This window comes from Eschscholzia californica, unplaced genomic scaffold, assembly GCF_041429995.1.
Source record: "Eschscholzia californica isolate CP2 unplaced genomic scaffold, dmEscCali1.0.p SCAF_3, whole genome shotgun sequence".
NCBI classification, from domain to species: Eukaryota; Viridiplantae; Streptophyta; class Magnoliopsida; order Ranunculales; family Papaveraceae; genus Eschscholzia; species Eschscholzia californica.
This window is the reverse complement of record NW_028238420.1, coordinates 24,325,250-24,346,481: the sequence shown is the minus strand read 5'-3', so window position 1 is coordinate 24,346,481 and position 21,232 is coordinate 24,325,250.

Sequence of the window (21,232 nt, the reverse complement as noted above, 5' to 3'; positions counted from 1 at the left end):
AAGGTCAGCTGTCTGTTCAAAGTCCTTAGGCCTGCATGATTCCCGACTGCTCCTCCGTGCATCTCCTTCATGACATATTCTTGTTCGCCTTTTGCTAGGCAACGCCTCAGAGGGTGAATCAAGGATTTTCGGTATAGCAGTCCTCCCAGTAGGGTATACCTTGCAGCATTCCTGCGTATTCTCCTGGCCTCACTGGCGTCTTCAGGTAGTTTTTGAGTCAGCAGGTACTCGACGTAGGGCTTCATCCATGCATCCCCCTGGTTTATCCTGATTGCCATAATTTCCTGTGCTCTGTCGATGCTTCTTTCCTCTAGAGTGTGAAATATTACTCCGAGGATCGTGGTTTGACCGCTAATCATCTTTGACAGCGCGTCGGCCAGAGTGTTTTCCTCCCGGGGTATCCTGGTGATGGTGAATTTCTCAATGAGCCCGATCAGTTCTTTTACCTTCTTGAAATACTTAATCATGTCCGTGCCTTTTTCCTCGTAGTCGCCGTTGACGTGGTTGACTACTAATTGAGAGTCGCTAAAAACCCTGACGCCCCCAGCTCTGGCCTTCAGAGCTAGCTTGAGGCCCGCCAGCAGAGCTTCGTATTCAGCTTCGTTGTTCGTTACTGCGAACTTAAACGAGGTAGTCTGGAATGTCTTTCTTTCTCAGGGCTGATCAGTACTGCCCCTGCTCCTTTCGTGGCTTCGCTTGAAGCTTCGTCAACAAAAAGAGTACAGATCTGCTCTGGCCCAAGACTGGTTGCCGCGATGGAACACTCTGTTACAAAGTCTGCCAACACTTGGCCCTTTATCGCGGTTCGAGGCTCGTACCGGATGTCAAATTCACTTAGTTCTACTGCCCACTTCGTTAATCGCCCTGAGAGATCCATTTTCTGTAATATGTTCCTGAGTGGTTGATCTGTCGGAACAATCATGGTATGAGATTGGAAGTATGGGCGCAGCTTTCTTGCAGCCAAAACAAGTGCGTAAGCCAACTTTTCTATGGTCGGGTAATTCAGTTCTGCCCCGCTTAACACTTTGCTCACAAAGTATACAGGGTGCATTACTCCTTCTATTGTTTTGATCACTACTGCCGAGACTGATTCTCCGGAGGTTGCAAGATAGATGATGAGTTCGTCTCCCGGGCTTGGGCTGACCAGTAGTGGCAGCTTCATAAGATGTGCCTTCAGCTCCTGAAACGCCTCCTATGCTTCGTCCGTCCAGGCGAAATCAGGTACTTTTCGGAGAGTTTTGAAGAAAGGTAAGGCCTTGTCCCCCATCTTGCTGAAGAACCTGGAGAGTGATGCCAACCTTCTGGTTAGTCTTTGAACGTCTTTTCGACTTTGCGGACTAGGCATGACTTTTAGGGCGTGATCTTGGCGGGATTGGCTTCTATTCCTATGTGGCTCACCATGAACTCTAGGAACTTTCTCGACGTTACACCGAACGCGCACTTTTCGGGGTTCAGTTTAATGTTGTAAGTTTGGAGTTTGTCAAAGGCGATCTTAAGGTTGGGTATCAAGTCTCTGCGAACTTTTCTCTTCACGATCATCACATCTACATAGCACTCGACCGTTTTCCTGAGCTGATTCCCAAATATTTCGTTGACTAAATGCTGGTATGTAGCTCCGGCGTTCTTGAGACCGAAGGGCATTTGTTGATAGCAGTACAACCCTCGATCTGTTAGGAACGCAGTGTTCTCCTGGTCTGCCCAGTGCATGGCGATCTGATGGTATCCTGCAAAGGCATCCATGAAGCTAAGCAGTTCATGGCCAGCTGTGGAGTCCACCAACTGATCTATGGACGGCAGCGGGAAGCTATCTTTTGGGCAAGCCTTGTTCAGGTCGGTGAAGTCTATGCACATTCTCCACGTTTCATTCTTCTTTTTTACCAGAACCACGTTAGCCAACCATTCCGGGTATCGAGCTTCCCTTATTATTCCTGACGCTAGGAGTTTTTCGACTTGTTCGGCTATCTCAGCCTGCTTGTCTGCTGAGAAATTCCTTTTTTTTTGTTTTACTGGCTTGCTTCCTTCTCAGATGTTCAGTTTGTGGGTGATGATCCCGGGGTCTATCCCGGGCACCTCATCGGTTCCAAAGGCAAAGATGTGGCGATGTGCCCTCAGGAAGGTGGTCAACTCTACCCTCTCGTTTTTGTTTAGGGAGCTTCCGACGTAGGTTACTTCGTTGGTCTTCTCCCCGATCTGCACGGGCACTGTCAGGTCTGCTGTCCTCTCTTCCTCCTCTTTGATTTGTTCTTCCACCGCTGCTTCGCCCCCAGTTGCCTGTTTTTCCAGAAGAAGCTCCTCTGGTGTTGGGTCGGTGACCGCTTTAGGTTCCGACATCGTGCTTTCCTGTGTGATATGGTTAGTTCTGAAAAGACGTTGAATAAGGTTCGGGTTACCGAATCTGATGATTTGCTGGAGAGATCCCCTCCTTCTAGCGCCAAATGCTGATGTCGAAAATTGGCTCCCGGTTAAATCAGCATGAAAAAGGGAGTTGATGCATGACAACCTCCGTTATGATGGTATATTCTGTTTGGAGAGGAGAGATTCCTCTGTTCAGCTCTGCTTCTCTGCTTTGCTTCTTTGCTCCAGCTCCTCGCTCCTCGCTCCTTGCTCCTTGCTCCTGTTCGTCTGTTCCCGTGGGGGGAAAACCTGCAAAGGGTTCGAAAACCGCTCCGACGCTCAAGACAGTCAGGGTGCTCTTTGCAGTAAAAGAATGAATATTGATCGATCCTTTTGGGTGGCGAGTTGTGAGAACTCTGAGTATGGGGTGATCTTTTCTGTGGTGAAGAGATTGTGTACTGTGAAGGACGAAGTGGGGGGCCTTTTATAGGCAAAGTTAAGCCGACTGTGATTAGAGGCGGTGGCCGTCAAACCGTAAGGGAAGTTACCTCTTTTGCGTATCTAGGGTTTCTCTTCGAGTCTATCCCGGATCTTTGATAAGTGAAAGTTCCTAAGTTCAAGGATACTTTATATATATCTTGCCGGAGTGATAGACTTTAAAGGAGAAGTTTTCTCTTCTAGATACGTGGAGTCCAATCGGGCTTAAACACTTCAAGATGTGAGGCCGACTGAGATCTTTTTAGAAAGTCCGGGATTAAGTCATTAGGTCGCGCAGCGCTGATATCTCCCCAATCTGGGCGTAAGATATGAGCCGAACCTGTGGAGACCCCCTTATTCCTTTTAAGATCCCAGGGCTGATCTATCCATGCTAAGGGCGTTTAGTGCAGAGCTGATTTCTTCCGGCCGACCTCCCAGTTAGGGAACGTATGGTGCACCGTCAGGTGCTTAGCTGTCCTGCTGCCTTAAGCCGAGTCGATCCAAGAGACTTCATGTCTTATCTTGACTCTTCAGACGTTAGTCAACGTCTGGACATTTTATGCATCATCAGCCACGAAACTTAGTCTAACCCTAGACCTTCTCAAGCTCTAAGCTCAAACTAGGGGGACAGATGGACAGTCATCCTCCACGGATTTCAAACGCGTTATGACACTCAACATACACTGACTCGAGTATTCAGACAAGGCAAGCCACGCTTCGCCAAAACACTCCAAGATTTGGCCACGCCAAACACAATGCAGGTATAATACAAACTATCTGTAAAGGGTAAGACCCTTACCCTTATGGATAAAAAAGGCAAAACATATATCTGTAAAGGGTAATACCCTTACCCTTATAGATCAGAGGCATTCAGCGGCGGAGCCCCACCTCGGTAGAACAGCTAAGCCCACATCAAAAGCACTCTGCAAACTCGCTTTGACTTAAAACGACAAGCTTACCCGTGTCTCGATCAGCACACCAGCTCCGACTAATTAAAAGTCTACGGTCAAAAGCACTCGGTTATAAGCCTTGTCTTGATTTGTAGCCTTGCTTCGCAAGCCTTCCTTGATTATAATAGGCTTCATTAAAAGTCTACGATCGATAAGCACTCGGCTTTTAAGCCATGCCTCGGTCAGTAGCCCTACTCTCCAATCCTGCCTCGATTTGAGTAGCTTTCACGAAGTCTGCGTCAAGTGCACTCGGCGTATAAGCCTTACCTTGATTGACAACCCTGCATCACGTGCCTCGCCAAGAACTCCGGATCTGCCTCATTAACAAATTTAGGTCAGGACTGCAGGCAGACACCCTGCCTTGATCTGTAGTCCTATCCTCTCATCAAGTGCATATAAGCCTCGTCTTGACAACAACACAATGTGCCTCGACAGGAGCACTAGGTCCGCCTCACCAGGAGCTTCGGACCTGTCTCATCAAAAATATAGATCGTGACTACAAGCAGACACCCTGCCTTGATCGGTAGTCCTATCCCATGAGCCCGCCTCATAAAAAACTTTACATATGACCACCTGACAACGTCTTGTCTCGATTGATAGTCCTATCATGTGAGTCTGCCTCACAAAAATACCTCCGTGAAGACTACTTGGCACAGAGACCACGTCTATTCGAGTCCTAAATAAAAGAAACGAGTCTGACACCTGGTAATTAGGGTCGTTGTCATAGTATGGGTATAAATACTGAACTAAGCCAACAAAAAAGCGCAAATAAATTGCGACAAAGGGTGGAAGTGAAAATGTTAAGGAGTTACGATAAGAAGTTAGATCTAAGCGATAACCAGAGACTAAAGTGATCCACAAAAAGGGAGCTAAGAAATGCAATACAAACCATGGGCTGTCCTTAAGAAAGCAAATGTCTAGTATATAGGTTCCTCCGGGATCGAAAGGTAAAATAAGAATGATATTATGATTCTTTGAGAAGAGTGGAAAGGGACCTTTAATGCGTAAGGTCAAACGGGGAACCCGTTTGAACCTCCCTGGCTGACCGGCCGTCTGAAACTAATTTTGGTGGCGGAAGTATGGGTTGCATGTCAATCCGAAGTAGGCCGGTAGTGAAACAAGGATATGTAAAGATGACTGAGAGAAGAACCAACAATATGACCTTGAGTAGTAGGCATGACTTATCAATAAATCTGAGATTTAATTGAATATTGAACAAGTAGAAGGACTATGTCATCTAATGGAGTTTAACTGACCTGATCTGACTAATTAACCCTATAGTCTAAGCTGATAGATCCAGATCTGAAGGAAAATCAAATTTAAAGATCCAATCGAACTTAATAAGAACTAGAAAATAAAATCAGATTAAATGTATGGACCAAAATACGTCGCCAGGAATGCCCCAAGGAAATCACGATTAATGGGCTTACTCGGTAACGAAGCCCATGAACTAATGGCTAATGGGCCCGACCCATTTATCTTCGGACACCTCGAAGCAACGCCAAAGCAAAGGAGCTCTTCCAGCCCCGGAGGAAGAGGTCCGCCCTCACCTCCTCACCCGGCCGAAATATGTAAGCACTTCCAGCACTGGAAGAAGAGGTCTACCTTCGCCTCCTCAGCAGACTTAAGTACGATAGCACATCCAGCTCTGGATAAAGAGGTCCGCCCTCAAATCCTCAACGGATCTCGACGTTACGGTCATTCGAGATAACGATATCCCGGATATATCCGTTGGGGGGTTACGGAATCTATACTAATGGTGACAACCCATGCGTTACCACCATTACGGATGACAAATTTCGTCAGGCAACGGTCGACCCAAGACACTATAAAATAACGGAACCTAGAATGATACCGATCATCTGATTCCAGGCATACATACCGAGTAGTAGCTCAACATCATCATCAAATTCCCGGCTAAAACACTCAATCATCTGATTATCGCCAAACTCACCTACTACTCTCTCTCATACAGGGTATCACCAACTCACTTTCTTTCTCATAGTGTCTTGCTCTTTGATAGAGTCCCGCTTCATCATATACCCTGCTTTCTTTCTCTCACCTAGGCACTATTACGGTCTCACATCCAAATACAGGACCTCATAAGATACTGTGCACAGAAGATACGAGCCTCTACATCATTTATTAAGGTACCGGGCCTTGTCAAATACAAGACATTATCAAATACAGGCATATCTTATCAGGTGCAGGACCTTTGAGGAAGCAAACACATACTTTCCCGAGAAAAAGTACAAGTATAGGGCTTACCAAGGGTCTGCCTACTTTCTCTTTCCTATAACCTCTAACAAGGGTTCGTCTACTTTAAGGGTTCGCCTACTTTCAAGAGGTCAGGACCTCCCCACATCACTCACGGGACAATCAACTAGGGTTCGCCCACTTTATCTCTCCTAGGGGTCAGACCCTTAACATACCACCCACGTGATTAATTACAAGGTCAGACCCTTAAAGCTTCTCACTTATTTACGATACATACCCCTGGACAAGGCAAACAACTCCAGGGCTGCCTCACTCAAGGCCAGACCTCATAGGCTGGTATAATCACTCTCAAATCAAGTCAGTCATCCGTAGAGAGCGAGCTCCGGCCAGTCTACGAGCCGTGCCTAAGCTCCGATCATTATCCAACCAACGGTAACATTCCAAGGTTAATCGTCCACGTGCCCTTTACTTCTCTTGCAAGCTTACTGACTTGACCGTCGGAGCCCCCTTAGGCCAGCACCATCCCGGTGTCCCCTAAGATCTCACGGTCACTTGTGTTTTTGTCTCTTCTGTCACAGGTTAATCCCAAAGATGTCGTCGGTGCCCGCAAAAATATTAACAGGTGGAGGTTCGACATCCGGTCAACGACCCGGTCTCTGCTGACTTCTTGACCTGCGATTTCTTACCCTCACATTAAACAAGAGAAGTAAGGTTAGGTAAATTTTTTCTTGACTGCGTTATTTAGATCCTGGGAACCTCCATAGATCTGTTTTGTTGATGTCTGTGTTGTTGATGTAAACTTTGTGTAAAGTCGCCTTAGACATGTAGATGTACTTTGATTTAATAAATCTAGAAAGAAATGATGTTAGGTATTAACTAGTGGAGCAGATCTAAATCTACTGTGATTATATGATTTTGATTGTGGGGTTGAAAGTGTGAAGAACATGTAGACGGAGGGTCTTGAAGAGCTATTAAGTTACGTATTGATGTATTGATGACTGAGAGGAGCTTTTCTCTCCTAGTACTTCATGTGAAGTGGTATAGGATCTCGCCTTGAAAGTGCGTTATGCAGAGAGATTTCCTTAATCATTATTATGTGTTACTTTTGTCAAAACTTGGGATTCTACTTCTTTTGAGTATTTGTGAAAAGTTTATAGCAATTCTCAATGTCTTGTGTTTTTATAATATAGCCATAAAAAATTCCTCTCATGTGTGACTAGTGACTCTTGTTAATTAGATGTCTTAAATGGTTGTTTTACATGTTTTTTCTACAAGGATGTATTTATGAAAAAACCACCCGTTGTATTGAATCTCAAGTTCCTATTTACTATGTGTGCAAACTACAAATATAATTACATGGGTAACACAAGCACCCAGGGCATGGTTTTCCTACCTTAGTCAATATTCACGTAAACTTGGTTTTCTCGACTGAATCCAGATTCTTTTTCATCATCAGACACACACACACCAATCTATCATTTACGTTTTAATATATGTGGAAGATACCATTGTCATCCGTTCTAGTTCTAAATACATTCAACTACTCACTGATCTAAGCAAGTTTTCGTTGGAAGATATTGACCGATTAACTTATTTCTTAACTGTTTAGGCAATACTTACAACTAGTGGTTCGATCCTCTCCGATTATACTACTGGTCTATTACTTGAACAACGTTAGATGGGATCAAACATATCAACCCACTGCTTGCACCTTAAGCTAAAATTCAAAAAATACAAACAAGTAAATTCTTACATACAACGTTATATAGGAGTATTGTTGGCGCACTACAATACCTTCATCTAACCAGACCAGATATATCGGTGTTTGTTAATAAAGTATGGTAGTTCATGAATGATCCAAACGAGGAACATTGGGCTCTAATTAAACGAATTTTGTGGCATTCGCGACATGAACTTAATTTACAAAACCAACTGATATAACTATAACTTCGTATGCAATTGCAGATTGGGCTAGGAATTAAAATGGTTGAAGATCCATTACTGTATTTAAGTTATCGATAATATAATCTCATAAAGTGCTCGAAAACAAAAAATATTTCTAGGATCTAGTTCATAAGCTGCAGAATATCGAGGTTTTCAGTTGCAACTACACAATTAATTTGGATTGAATCTTTAGTGAAGGAACTTCAAATTCAGTCTCTACTTCCACAACTGTAGGTGTGACAATTAAGGTGCAACGTATTTTATAACAAATACCATCTTTCATGTTTTTTTTTTTTGTTGAAGTAATACCATCTTTCATGCTAGTAAGAAGTATATAGAGAGAAAATTCATTTTGTACGTGAACGTGCTGCCAGAGCACAATTAAATATTCAGTGTCTCCCATCCAAAGATCAAATAGCATACATTTTCACATAAATACTCAGTCACCAAAGATTGATATTCTAAAAAGAAAGTTAAACATTCACCCACTCCTGCTTAACTGAGGAGGAGGGGGGTTGGTTAATTCAACATAAATATCCATACTATAATTTTATTTCATCGAAAGATAGATTCACTTAATTATTCTCTCCCCCCAAAAAATTTATGTATAGTCTCCTTTATCATTTCTCAATCAATTAATATATATTCGTAATATTTCTTTGATTGTTCAAATTATTATTGTAGATCTGATTTTTAAATGCAAAACCTATATATTATCTGTATATGTAGATGTAACCTATTAGCCTGTAGGAATCAAGGATAATTTCATTTAATTATTCTCTCCCAAACCAATATTTATTGACAATACCTTTTATTATTTCTCAATCATATTTGTAATATGTATTTGATTGTTGAAATTATTACTGTAAATTTTATTTTTGAATCCCTAACTGATGAAATCCCTCCATGAATAGATGTATTCTGTTATTTTAAAATGAAGAACCCAATACACTGATTTATAGGGTAAGAGTGAATTTCAACATTTGTTTTTCCACGATATGTTTGGTGAGGTTTGAAGAAGATGGCGCCACGAAAAAAATATAAGGGTGTCGGACAATAAAAGAGGAAAACAACCAATTCAAGTTTAAACGTGTGTGATATACATGTGAATATCAAATTAAAATTTTCAACTATAAATTATTAGTTTCAAATTTAAAATTGATATAATTCTCTCTCTCGAGAGAGAGAGATAAAGTGAATTTTAAAAAGATAAATAAAAAGCTTAAAAAAAATTTAGAGAAGAACTTAAAAAATATTTTTTTAATAAATAAAAGGGAAAATTTAAAAGACAATGTATTTTTTTTTTAAATCGACTATGATCTACATTAGTCATTACAAGGCATTGATTCATCATCAAGATGTAATAAACACGATAACTGCCTAAGTTAACGTAATTTTCGTTAAAGACAATGTATTTTGCCCCAATGACTTGGTCAAAATAAGTTAACCACGTTTGGTTAGAGGCAATGCCATTTCTCCTCTTCTCTGACAAAAGTCGGCTGCCCGAAATTCAAAGATCGTTGGCCGACGATCTAACCTAAAATTTAAAAGAAACTTTTTTTTTTTCTTCCTTCTCATCCTTTTCCTTTCCATCCTTCTAATTCTCATCCTTCTCCTTCTCCTTCTCCTTCTCCTTCTCCTCTCCTTGTCCTTCTCATTCTCCTTCTCCTTCTCATTCTCATTCTTCTTCTTCTTCTTCTTCTACTTCTTCTTCTTCTTCTTCTTCTTCTTCTTCTTCTTCTTCTTCTTCTTCTTCTTCTTCTTCTTCTTCTTCTTCTTCTTTTCCTTCTGCTTCCCTTCCTCCTTCTCATCCCATCCTCATCCTCATCCTCCTCATTCTTTTCCTCCCTTTCTTCTTCTCCTCTTCTTCTTCTTCTTCTACTTCTCCTCTCCTTGTCCTTCTCATTCTCCTTCTCCTTCTCCTTCTCATTCTCATTCTTCTTCTTCTTCTTCTTCTTCTTCTTCTTCTTCTTCTTCTTCTTCTCCTCATCCTTCTCCTCCTCCTTCTTCTTCTTCTTCTTCTTCTTCTTCTTCTTCTTCTTCTTTTCCTTCTGCTTCCCTTCCTCCTTCTCATCCCATCCTCATCCTCATCCTCCTCATTCTTTTCCTCCCTTTCTTCTTCTCCTCCCCCTCTTTTCTTCCTCTTCTTCATATTCTTCCTCATCCTCCCCCTCCTCCTCCTCATCCTCCTCCTCCTCCTTCTTCTTCTTCTTCTTCTTCTCCTCATCCTCATCCCTATTCCTCCTCTTCTTCCCCCTCCTCCCTATTCCTCATCTTCTTCCTCCTCATTCTTCTTCTTCTTCTTCTTCTTCTTCTTCTTCTTCTTCTTCTTCTTCTTCTTCTTCTTCTTCTTCTTCTTCTTCTTCTTCTACTCATTCACCCCTTTCTCATCCTCTTAACTCTCCATCTTTCTCCTTTGTCTCCGGCTAAGGGGAGGATCCCCTTTACCCGGAAAAGTTTGGATTCTTGAAATAACAATTTTTTACTAGAAATTAAGGCATATGGGGTTTCAGTCTCGCGCTACCGGTCCTGCCCCGACCGACATCTCTCTCTATATTCCTGAAAGTTCTCACTCTGAATATATATCCCATTTCATTTCAGATCCGATAATCAAAACCTTAGAAATTTCAATTACTTGAATACAGATTCGTAAACTACACTGAAATCCTCACTTCTTATGAATAATTCATTCTTCATAACCCTAACGAATCAGATTTGCTTCCCTAAGTTATAGTCATTCAATTTTAGCTGAAACAAATCTTTGTTGAATTGGGGAGATTTTCCTTCACATTTGGTTATCAAAATCAATTCACTTACTCCATTACTTCATCTGAAGAATCTTAAAATGTTTCTGTTGCTATAGATAAAAGAAGAGAGGAGAAGTAAGAAGAGAGACAAATACATATTTTTTTTTGTATTTTCAGGTTAGGTCGCCGACCGTAAGTTGTCGGCCGACGACTTGACGTCGTTAGGTCAAACTCTGAATTTGGCATTGCCTACTAATCACTCATTGCCTTTAACCAAAGTAAGGTTTGCTTTAACTGAAATTACCTTTAACGACTTTGGACATTGCCTATAAAATTTCCTTAAACAAAAATATAATAGTGTAGATTCTCTTTTTTAAGGAATCCGTCACAATATAACCATTATGGTCCAAAAAAAATCCCTCAACGACTATGTTTGAGGTTGGGAGAGTTGGAGCTCGTTTGAGAGGTAAGATTCCCAAAATTATAGGCTTGGGTGCTGTTTGTTTTTCTTATTTTTCAGATGTGAAATCTAAATTTAATGCCAATTCATATTTCAGATGTTTGTTTTTATATTTTACAAAATCTGAAAACTCATATGAATTAGGCTTTGATCTGAATGGGCTGAAATATAACCCACATGTTTCAACATCAAAACAAGCCTGAAATAAGGGTCCAACTGCTGAAAAGTGTCAAATGACGATTATACCCCTATAATTTAGAAAAATCTTTTCACACATTGAAATATTTCACCACTTTCCGAAACAAAGAGCACCATCTTGAAGGAGTTGAAGGAGATGTCCTTCGACCAAGGTGACAATGCGAACAATTTGTCGGATAGGACAATTGATGTGGAAGATCATCAAGTCCGATTGATTTAGGGATCGTAGAGTTGTAGCTAGAGACCAACTACGATCGTCGAATTACGAAGTAATTCGCGGCTAACTTCGATCGGATCCTACAACGGGTTACACATAAGAGTGACAAATTGATCTAGGATATGACTAGTGGGAGTGAGATATAATCATGGGAGTGTCCCATAAACATATCTCATAGGCCTAAAAGGAATTAGGCAAAGATAGTACAAAAAGGCCAAAAACAGGGTTTTTGGGCCTAGACCGGTTCGGGTACTTCTAGGACTCGGATTGGGCTGAATTTTGGAGGGTTAGTTGCTGATATAATAAACATTATATCTGCCAATTTTCGTGGTGTTTGGACACCTCCTCCTTAGGGAATTGAGAAAATACCAATAGTTGCTATTTTCGACTATTTCCCTAAATCTTATTCTAAAGGGTGTTTTAGGAAACCTAAAAGGAGGTGGATTCTTATTAGGGTTCTATATAAACACTCTTAGGGCAGAGAATAAGGTGTGGAATTTCTCTCTAAGCTTTCTTACTCTACCACATCAAGTAGAGAGGAGAAAGTGAGCTAATTCCCATTACTATCAATCTAGTCAAAGAAGAAGGTGTTCTTCTTTTCCAACCACCATTGGTGTGCTAGCTATACAACAAGGTGGGAGATCAAATTGATTGCTCGTGTCCCAAGTAGAGGAGCTACACTTGAAGCTCTTGGTCTTCTTCAATCAATTCAACTAGTTCGAGGGAAAAGCGATTAAGGTAATCTACTATCTCCATTAGATTAATTACTAGTTTTGCATGTGATCCTGGGAATACTAGTGTAGACATTAGATGTCATATTTCCGCTATAAACACTAGTAGAAGGGTGTAAATCCCTACAGTGGCGTCAGAGCCTCTTGCTATTAACTAGTTTTTGCTAAGAATCGAACTAATTTATATGCTTGATAGTTTGAAAATTGAGTTTATAAAAGTATTTTAAAAGGTGTTTTTAAAAAGGTATTTTTAACTCATAATTTGATGTGATTCAATAAACTTTCAAATTGAGAATCACATTGATGATTAAAAGTGTTTTAAAAGTCTCAATTTGATTGAATTTCAAACTAATCCATGCTTGATTAAATTGATAGTTATGTTTAAAAAGATTTTAAAATATAAAATTTGATTAATTTTGAATTGGATTCAAAGATTTTTCAAAATTGATTTCAAAATTGTTCTTTGAAAATTTCAAAAACCTAGATTTTGATCCAAAATTGGTTTGATTAAGAGTTGTTTTTAAGTTTTGGAAACTTTTGAAAAACAAAATTTTGGAATTTTAGAATTTTAGAAGTGTTCTAAAAAGAGTAGTTTTGACTTTAGGAAGCTCTCAAAACAAATTTGGAAAAATTTAAAAGTTTCTAAAAGTTTTAAAATTTTTTTAGAAGTGTTCTAAAAGGAATTTCAAAAATTTAAGAAAAGTTTTAAAAATTGGAAAATAGCAACTTAGAGTTGCATAAGAAAAAAAAAAAAAAAAAATTTTTTTTTTTCTTTTTGGAAACTAGGGTTTTGAAAAACCCTAGTGTCCGGCCAGGAAGCTTCCTGGCCGGACCAGAAGCTCCTGGATGCGTCCTCTGGACGCGTCCAGAGCAGCTGCTGAGACGCGTCTTGAAGACGCGACCAGCAGCTGCGACAGAAGCTTCTGGACGCGTCTTTGAGACGCGTCCAGAGCAGCTACTAAGGACGCGTCTTGAAGACGCGTCCAGGTCGCGTCTAAGACGCGACCAGCAGCTGCGAAGGAGCTTCCTGGACGAGTCTAGGACGCGTCCAGAGCACTCGACCAGACGCGTCTTGGAGACGCGTCTGGGAGGTTCTGGGTGTCTCGGACTAGTCCGAGACAGCTAGTGCTGGTCCGGTCCAGTACCAGACACGTCTAGGACGCGTCTGGTACATGGACTAGCGTCCTGGCTCCGGCCAGGACGAGACCAGGCCTTGATAGGCCTCGGCCAGGACATGCCGGCCCTATGGGCCGTGCTATGTCCGGACCTTGTCCGAGCCCTTTTTGGGCTTGGGCCGGGACTTGTCTATGACTTGTCCCGGGCTTTTTCGAGGCTTTTCGGACCACGAAAAGGGACCATCATTCGAGTGGGAGTTTTTGCCAAAAATTTTTCCGATCCCAACCAAATAATTCCAAAATCAATCCGGGCCATCCAATAGCCCAAAACGGATTTCTCTTTAAATTGATTTATGAAATCATTAAGAATCGAACCAATATTTTTTCCGAAATTGACCCAGGCTTTCTCGAGCCCAAAACGGAATTTTTCTTAAAGATGAGTTTAGAAATCATAAAAGATAAAACCGGAAAGCACCATTAGTAGAATTCTTCGAATTTAGACTTAAGGTCCGTAATGTGACATGTGATGTCAACAAAAGTATCTCCCAAGATAATCATGCATATATAATTCTTAGCCTTGATATATTATATGATTGCATGTGATGTGAATGCGGGAAACTAGTATGGCCATAGATTTATTTCTTTATTCTTGTTTTAAGCACGGATGGGTGCATGCTTTGTAATTAATTTTAATTTCAAGTTTATACGATCTGCGAATCGTTAGAGTCTTGTAATTAGAGTTTAGGGTCTATGAGTCCATTGAAGAAACTCGAGGATGAAATCCAAAGGCGAGTGGGAGAAATCAATGGAGGTTCAAAGATGGCGATCTAAGACGAACCAAAAGGCGAAACAAGAAGAAAACCAAGGGTGATTAGATCTTCTAGGTTAGGGGCCATACTAGGATCCATGTCTGCTTGATTTACTTTCTCGCGCGCATTTACTTACTTATTTACGCTTTATGTCGTGGATGTTAGTTAGGCTAAATAGTTCACTATAACAAACGCCAGACTAGCGTAAAAGTCCCCAAAAGTAATCTTGAGTAATCGCCTATCCAGATTAAGACACTCGTTGCGCCCTTGTTCGAGGAAGGTGGGTCGGCCTTCGCAGAGTACCTCCTCTACCTTGGGACAATGCGGGTAGGTCTATAGAAGAGGCCTACACGTCTAAATGGTTCTACTCAACGAGATCAGCAAGAGAGTCTTGGATACTCGAGGCAAAAGGATAGATTAGTCATTCATTAATGAAATCTATTAACCAAGAGTCATAAGGTATGATCAGTGAAGGAATTCACTCACCCGGAACGACGGAGTCAAAGGGTAGGGCCTTCGTCCGCTTTACTTCGAAGAACTGGGGTCTTGGAATCACTTATTCAATCGGGGACGATTTTTATTGAATAATGTGGGAAAACTAATGTTTTTCAAAAACGATAACGAGTTTTAAAACTTTGCCATTTCTTTATGTAGTTTTAAGATGACACAAACGATTTCAACATTGAATCACACCTAAGGGAGGTGCTGATCCACTTCCTAGAATGGAAGAATGAATCCGAGAATAATTCTCAGATTCAAAAGGAAGGTCACTAGAATACCCAATCCCAATGTTGACTCATACAAGAGAAGGTCAAAAGCCATTTGCAAGCAATCGTATAACATTCTCTTTGGAAGAATAATGAATGCTAGCATAACCATTAAGACAAACTGAGGAAGAATTTCCCACAGAAGTCATAAATGGAGAGGTACGAGACCTCCAAGGCAATCTGAAAGTCATCCTAACGGAAGACAACAGAATACATCTATCACCCAGTTCAATATTGATTGAACAAAGATAGATAAGACCTTAGATGAGTCACTCAGGTTGTTACAAACAAACTGAGCAGAACATACGGGAATATCCAGTCTAAGAAAGGTTCTTGAGATTTGGTACAAAGAATCTAAAAAATAGATTCAAAAGGGCAAAAGGATCAGTCAAGTGAGACAAACATTTGATCAAAGAAAAGCAGCTACCGAGTACATGATCAAGAGTATTTCTCATTACTGTGAATGTTTCTGAACAATGGCTAGACCATTTAAAAGGAAACTACCTTTAGCACCTGGAGGACAAAAGGAATGGAATTATGAATTCCGATTCCGTATCCTTGTTAACAAAGTTAAAAACAAGTATCGTAAAATTCCTTCATCAGGTATTTAAGACCAGATGAGCGGCTCAGTGGGAGCTCAAGGAAATTACATACTTGACTAAAAGAAGTAAAGATCCAAGAGGGAGCAGAAGCAGTAATGCTAGGGATGCTGAAAGGGATCGAAGTCTTCTTTTAGACACTGATCTAGCTTAGAACTTAATAGTGATTATTTTGTTCTTCTAGAAACGTCTGATGTTTTAAACCAGTGATAAAATTAACTGAAGGTTAACATTGATAATGGCTAAAATCAAGAGATTCAAACTCATTAAACTTCAGCATTGTCAATTGGGTCTTAAGGACTAATTGACAAAGTCACCCTTTTCAAAAGGCATAAAGACTAGTAATCTATTAGGACTCATACGGTGTTATGCAGACCTATAAGTTTACTTGCAGAAGCTAACGAGAGAAACTTCAAATACGTACTCTGACAACTTCATGAAGTATGGAAACGTACAAATCATAAAGTATAAGTCAGAATGTTTGAAAGGTTCAAACAAAGTACAAATCGAAGTAAAGAATCACTTTGACAAGATAGTGAAAACTTGAGTCAAACACTTGATAACCATCAAAGGAGTTGAGAAACAGTTTCCCAACTCTGCTCCATGGAACACATCCGACGGATGGTGGATTCAGTGGGAGCAATCGAACATTGCTATGCATAATTCGATCAAAGATGGGTTTAAGCCAGTCTTCCGAATATTTTGGGACATATTCTATAAACGATTGTTTTCACACTTACCAAAATTCCGTCTAAAGCTAAATTTGTAAAAGCATTACAAAACTAGCTAATATCTGACGCAATTTCTTTTTTAAAAAGAAATTTGGGCTTCTTCCATAACCAATCAAGAGAACAAAGTGTTTGTTGCTCATGATAGTATTCTTCTAATAATTAGCACACCTAGTAGTCTGGGAGAAAACACTAATTATTACAAGAATAAGTGGGAGAAAAGTACAAGTCGATTTAATTCGATCATGAGAAAAATCATGGAGGGTCATGAAGAACAATCATGAAACTTGTACAAGTCGATTAAATTCGACCAAGAGCAACAAACTGCGACTCCTTGGAAAAGGAAAGGTTAAAGATATAATCTTATAAACCCACCGCACAAAAGCGAATGTCATTCGCCGGAGAACTCTCAAAACAAGTGAAAGTGTCTCTAAAGGAATATCTCAAAGTAGTTGAGAAAATTCCAAATTGTTGTTCAAAAGCCCTAAAAGGTCAAATCTCAAAGACACAGAAAATAAAGGTTTTTTCTGAAGAGATAAAAAACCTGCGCAGAAACGGAAACTGACTCTAGATTTTGGCTAGAAGCCAAAATCATCGTGGAATCCATATCTCGTCAAGACATGAAGCTTGATAATTTAAGTCAACAGAAGACCTAAATTGGTTTTCCAAAGTAGAAAACTGAGAAGGATGGAAACATTCATGTTTCCCGAAACTAGACAAGAAGAATAAGATTCTTTCAATCAAGTTATGTCCACAAGCATGCTTCAGAAATCTATCAACGGATTAAAAGCACGCAAGAGTTAGAATCTTCGATTCAAAAGGCAATCAGAGAAATTTGATTCCTGGAGAATGAAGAAAATCTTGAATCACGAATTTCAAGAAGGTAAGTGGGAGTAAACAAACCTTCCGGGTCCATATGCATAGTACATACAAAAGATTGAGTACGACATAAGGTGTTGTATAACAGTAACGAACTGACTCAATAAAGGACCACACACAAAAGGATAAAATGCCATTTTGGGCATCTGAAGATCTATAAGCATAGATCAAAAGGATGATAGGATTAGAGAGACTCAGTACGCTGAGATGCTTGAGATCCGAAACAGAAAATCTAAGACTCGGAAAGTCTAAAAGAATTTCGACCCAAAAACTCATGACAGAGGGCGTTGCAAAACTCGGAGTCTAAAAGACACCGATGAGCTAGCACGCATGAGAGAGACATTTATGTTCGAAAACATAAAGTCAATCATGTTGGACATGATTAGCATTTAAACATCCGAATTCGGATTGGAAAACCGAAACACTACTTAGTACATCCTAGAAGGCTAAAGGATGAAGTAGTACAAAGTTGAACATGTCATCGTAGCAAACTTCCAGACATGGAAGGAAAGTAGGCTAAAAGTGTTTTAAGCCGGGAACTGTTGCAAATACTACACAAAGAATTAAAGGCCTTAACTCTAGTAAAGATTACTAGATATTATCAAGGTTGAAGATAGTAATCTTCAAATTAATTGATAATAAGCAAAGTTTAAAACCGACTACCACGGTAGTCAAACTAAACTGTCACCTAAGACATAGTATGAGATTCATACACAGTCTAAGGCATGAGGTGTAATTTTAAACCTCGACAAGTAAAACTGAGTGGGTAAAAGGAGTTTTACGGAAGAGGCTCAGATTTACAACTCTCGTTATCAGAAATAATAAGAATTATTTCACCAGTCGTCTAAACTTGGTTTAGTGTTTAAACGACAGTCCATAGATAATAAAACATTCCGAATAGGTTTGTCAGATACGTGATCTGATGAATGAAACCCTATTAAGTGAACTTGGAATATTTATTATCAAAAATCCCTGGTCCAGGTCATTGCATGGACAACAATGACTCACGAAGACTAGCACGGGAGTCGATGGGTTAGCGCAGTTTCATGGGCTATAGGAATAGTATATTCTATTCGACTACGTGGGTGTATAAAAGGTTTATACACTGGATAACCCTCAAATGAGAAGTACATCATTCGTGATGAACGTCAATACTTCTCATAAAGACAATTGGAGAGATTCCTCAAAACATGAGTGCTCCACTCATCTTATGTAAGGAATGCCCGACTTTGGTTCCGTTAAACGCCGCTCCGTAAAAGGAGGTTATAAAGACGGATACTGGGAAGGACAGGATAGACATGAAGTTAAGTGGGAGCGCAAGAATGGATTGTGTCACCCTAATCACATTAGGTACAAAGTGTCTCAAGGCCACTTGATGAGTAGCAACTGAAAATGCGTGGCCGCGCTCAAACGGATTAAAAGTTAATCGTTTGTCTTTTACAGTTGTACTCGGATATCAAGAAAGTCTGAATGATGTGACGTATCAGATGGGATACTAAATTGACACGGGAATCGAGGCATTGCACTTGTTCTAAGTCCAAGTGGGAGTCTGAAGGAGTTGAAGGAGATGTCCTTCGACCAAGGTGACAATGCGAACAATTTGTCGGATAGGACAATTGATGTGGAAGATCATCAAGTCCGATTGATTTAGGGATCGTAGAGTTGTAGCTAGAGACCAACTACGATCGTCGAATTACGAAGTAATTCGCGGCTAACTTCGATCGGATCCTACAACGGGTTACACATAAGAGTGACAAATTGATCTAGGATATGACTAGTGGGAGTGAGATATAATCATGGGAGTGTCCCATAAACATATCTCATAGGCCTAAAAGGAATTAGGCAAAGATAGTACAAAAAGGCCAAAAACAGGGTTTTTGGGCCTAGACCGGTTCGGGTACTTCTAGGACTCGGATTGGGCTGAATTTTGGAGGGTTAGTTTCTGATATAATAAAAATTATATCTGCCAATTTTCGTGGTGTTTGGACACCTCCTCCTTAGGGAATTGAGAAAATACCAATAGTTGCTATTTTCGACTATTTCCCTAAATCTTATTCTAAAGGGTGTTTTAGGAAACCTAAAAGGAGGTGGATTCTTATTAGGGTTCTATATAAACACTCTTAGGGCAGAGAATAAGGTGTGGAATTTCTCTCTAAGCTTTCTTACTCTACCACATCAAGTAGAGAGGAGAAAGTGAGCTAATTCCCATTACTATCAATCTAGTCAAAGAAGAAGGTGTTCTTCTTTTCCAACCACCATTGGTGTGCTAGCTATACAACAAGGTGGGAGATCAAATTGATTGCTCGTGTCCCAAGTAGAGGAGCTACACTTGAAGCTCTTGGTCTTCTTCAATCAATTCAACTAGTTCGAGGGAAAAGCGATTAAGGTAATCTACTATCTCCATTAGATTAATTACTAGTTTTGCATGTGATCCTGGGAATACTAGTGTAGACATTAGATGTCATATTTCCGCTATAAACACTAGTAGAAGGGTGTAAATCCCTACACATCTACCACTACAAGAAGACCACCACCACTACCAGAAAACCATCACTAGCAAACCATCTCTAGAACACAAAACCACCACTACCAAACCACAAAACCACCACCACCTCAAACCATATAACAAACCACACCACCAGAGACCAAACTACCGCCTCAGATCACACCACCACCACCAAAGACCACAACCACATACCACACCACCAGAGACCAAACCACCGCCACCACCATACACCACAAATCAGGCCACCACCATCACTTTCGTTCAAACCACCACCATATCGCACAAGTCAGACCACCACCATACACCGCGATTACAACCATAACAAGAACATGATGACTACCACCACAACAAGAACTGCGACTAACAACCCAACACAAACTGGACCTGTGAACCCTCGCTAGATCTGGCGAGGGTTTCACTCCGATCCGTTACAGAGAGAGAGACATACAGAACATTAACAAAACCAAATAAAGAGATGGACAAAGAGATGGAGAGCGAGAGGGTGAAATTGAAGGATATATCCGTTCGGTCAGAAGGAGATGTCCTTCTGGAGGAGTGTCCTTCGACCAAGGTAACAATGCGTCCAATTTGTCAGTTTGGAAAACGATGAACTTATCCGGAAGATCATCTAGTCCATTCTAATTAGGGATCGTAATGCTTAGCTAGAAGATGCTTACGATTGTCGAATTACTTCTGTGACTCACAGCTAACATAGATCGGATCCTACAACGGGTTACACCAAAGAGTGGTGGCTTAATCGGAGAGAGTTAATTAGTGGGAGCTTGCCTATAGATGGATATGATCTAGTTTAATAGGCTCAAAAGATAGAAAGAAACGGGCTCGAAAGTGAAGCCCGAAAAGGTGTAAAACCCATTTTGGACCGACCACATCAAGCCTCGCAATGGGTTGATCAGAGTCGGCCATAAGAAAGGGGTGGACCAAACAGACAAGCCCATTAAGAGGCTGGTCTGGCCAGCCACACTATTAGGGGAAACCTTAATGGGAATCCCTTCTATCTGGGATTCCCAATTAGATCAGACTCTGATGTTTATCTTTTCTGGGCCTGATTGAAACCTAATTGAAATAGGATTCCTAATTAGGTTTCTCTATATAAGGGTCATTAGACAAACAGAAAAGGTGTGAAATTTTCTCAAGAGAAAATCATCTCTCTCACACATCTTAGAGAGAGAGAGGGTTTTAGAGAAACAACTCTCATTCATCTACCTAGTCAAAAGAAGAAATCGTTCTTGTTCTCAACCTTCAAGAAGGTCTTAGCTGATATTCAAGGAAGGAGATTAAGTGAACTTGCTCAGGTTTCTCAATTAGAGGAACGACAATTGGAGCTCTAATCTTCGGGATAAAAGCATCGGAATCAAGTTCGAGGGAAACCGAATTCAGGTATTCATGATCTTTCACTTTCTAGTTCATTGTTAGTCTTGCATGTGATCCTAGTAGCTAGCGTTAAACATACGATGTTTGAGATTCAGCTTACAACGTTATTTAGGTGAATAGGTAACACCAATACCCTACAGAAATCTAGTCGGCTCTTCACCG